General features: G+C 39.0%; 1 pseudogene; it reads left to right on the top strand.

Annotated features, from left to right (window-relative positions):
* The first annotated feature begins 1,742 nt into the window (after positions 1 to 1,742).
* LOC109395604 (60S ribosomal protein L17 pseudogene) lies at positions 1,743 to 2,294 on the top strand (annotated as a pseudogene).
* The last annotated feature ends 645 nt before the right edge of the window (positions 2,295 to 2,939 follow it).

Consider the following 2,939-nt stretch of genomic DNA (forward strand, 5'->3'; position numbering starts at 1 on the left):
CTGTACCCATCAGCAGTCACTGCCCATCCCCTCCTTCCTCAAGCCCAGACAACCACTAATCTACTTTCAATTTCTATAGATTTGCCTACTGTAAACATTTCATATAGATGGAGTCATACAATCAGAAGTCTTACGTGTCTGAATTCTTTCACTTGGCATAATGTTTACAAGATGCATTTATGCTATAGCATGAATCAATATGTCATTCCTTTTTATGGCTGAAGAATATTCCATTGCATGGATAGGCTACGTTTTGTGTGTCCATTCACTAGTTGATGGAAATTTGGATTGCTTCCAATTTGGGGGTATATGATATTGCTCTAATGAATGCTTGTGTATGTTTTCCTCTTATGTATGTGTATATTTCACTCTTAGGTATATATATATATATATATATACACCTAAGAGTGAAATTGCTGGGTTATATCATAACTCTATGTTTAACATTTTGAGGAATCACAAAACTGTTTTCCAAAGTGGCTACACCACTTGCAATCCCACCAGCAATGTATGAGGATTCCAATTTCTCCATAAACTCTCTAACACTTGTTATAGCCATTTTTTTAATCGTATAGGCATCTTAGTGGGTATGAAGTGGCATCTCATTGTGGTTTTGATTTGCATTTTCCTAATAACTAATGATATTGACCTTTTTCATGTGCTTATCGGCCATTAATATAACTTCTTTGGAGAAATATCTTCAGATTTTTTGCCTGTTTTTTAATTGGGGTATTGGGGTATTGTTGAGTTGTAAGAGCTCTTTATATATTTTAAATATAAGTTGCTTATCAGGTATATGATTTGCAAATTAACTTTTCCTATTCTGTGCGCTTTTTCAATTTCTTTTATTTTTTTAAGATTTTTTTTAATTAGGGAATTGGGAGGATGGGAACAGTGCTGGGGAATTGGGGGAAGGGGAACAGACAAGTTGCTGTCGTTTTGTTCTTCAGTCTAGTTGTGGAGGACGTTGCTTCACCGGTCGAAGTTGGCACCATCATTGTGCTCTTCCTGGGCGAGGCAGATCAGTCGCCGGCTTCTGGACGGCTGCTCACAGCGGCTGCTGGCCGCTCACGGTGGCTGCTGGCTACATACGGTAGCACCGGCGACTCATGGCTGCCCAGCTCCAGGTTGAGCTGTTGTTCAGCATCTTAGCTGTAGAGGGCAGTGTCACTGGCCCTCATATGTGGGATCCGAACCGGGGCCCTCTAGCGTCCCAAGCCAGTTCTTAACCATCACGCCACTCGGCCAGCCCCTTTTTCAATTTCTTGACTGTCCTTTGTAACCCAAAAGTTTTCAATTTAATGAAGTCCAATTTATTTATTTTTTCTTTTGTTGCCTGTGCTTTTGGTGTGTATCTAAAAACCACTGCTTGACTCATCAATACAAAGATTTACTCCCACATTTTCTTCTAAGAGTTTTACGGTTTTACGTCTTATATTTAAGTGATGGTCCACTTTGAGGGTTTTTTTGTGTATATGGCGTGTGAAAGGGGTCCAAGTTTATTCTTTTTTATGTGGATACAGACAGTACATTTAATTCTATTTCTTATTAATTTGTACTAGGATGTTGTAACTCAGTTTCCCATAGATCACCTTTTAGATGACTTTTATCAGACTATAGCCTAAAGTGATAAAAAGAAAGGAAGAAAACCCTAAAAATGCATACACATTTTAAGAAAGGAAAAAACTGTATTAAAATTGTAACACACTCTTCCTGAAAGCGGCCTGAGGTGACCTCTCAAAATGGTTCGCTATTCTCTTGACCCGGAGAACCCCACAAAATCATGTAAATCGAGAGGTTTGAGTCTACAGGTTCATTTTAAGAACACTCGTGAAACTGCCCAGGCCATCAAGGGTATGCATATCCAAAAAGCCACCAAGTATCTAAAGGATGTCACATTACAAAAACAATGTGGGCCCTTCCATTGTTACAATGGTGGAGTTGGGAGGTGTGCCCAGGCCAAACAGTGGGGTTGGACGCAGGGTGGGTGGCCCAAAACAATGCAGAATTTTTACTGCATATGCTTAAAAATGCAGAGTAATGCTGAACTTAAGGGTTTAGATGTAGGCTCTCTAGTCATAGAGCACATCCAAGTAAACAAAGCTCCCAAGATGCGGCACAGAACTTACAGAGCTCACGGACGGATCAACCCCTACATGAGCTCTCCGTGCCACATTGAGATGATCCTAACTGAAAAGGAACAAATTGTTCCTAAACCAGAAGAGGAGGTTGCACAGAAGAAAAAGATCTCCCAGAAGAAACTGAAGAAACAAAAACTTATGGCCCGGGAGTAAATTCAACATCAAATAAATGCTAATAAAAGTAAAAAAAAAAAAAATTGTAACACTCAACATATACTGGTAACAAGAATACAAGTCATGTGTATACATATTTTTGGCACCCCCAGTATTTTAAATAAGGAAGTATTTAGCCCTTCCCTCATTGCCTGTAATCTAATTCATTTCCCCAATTTTAGACTTTTTTCCCTTTTCTTATAACATTCCACAATGCAACCTAGCACTTGGCTGACCCAGTCAGTCATAACTGTACAAATTAGTTCTGCTCTAAACCGCAGCTATTCACTGCAAAAATTTAGTAAAACTAAGACTTTGGGTACCAACAATGTGCCAATCGATCCTGGTAAATCAAAGCTGAAAAGACAAGCAAGCTCATAGAATTATAGCTTTTTTCCTCCTTTTTCTGTATATTGGGCTCAGATTACACTGTGTCTTTATGTGAATATGGACAGTTAGCATTTACTGACATGTATCTATCTACTATCTCTTGTTTAAAAAAAAACAAATGGGGTTATAGAAGGTCAGCAAAGGGTGGATTGGAGGTGTTTGGGTGGGTTAAGTGGGCATTTTGACAACATGGCTTCTCCTTTGGCACATTTAATGGTGATTTTTAATGGACATCCTTTCAGTTTAAGACAAAAC

The sequence above is a fragment of the Hipposideros armiger genome, unplaced genomic scaffold (assembly GCF_001890085.2).
Source record: "Hipposideros armiger isolate ML-2016 unplaced genomic scaffold, ASM189008v1 scaffold_478, whole genome shotgun sequence".
NCBI lineage: Eukaryota > Metazoa > Chordata > Mammalia > Chiroptera > Hipposideridae > Hipposideros > Hipposideros armiger.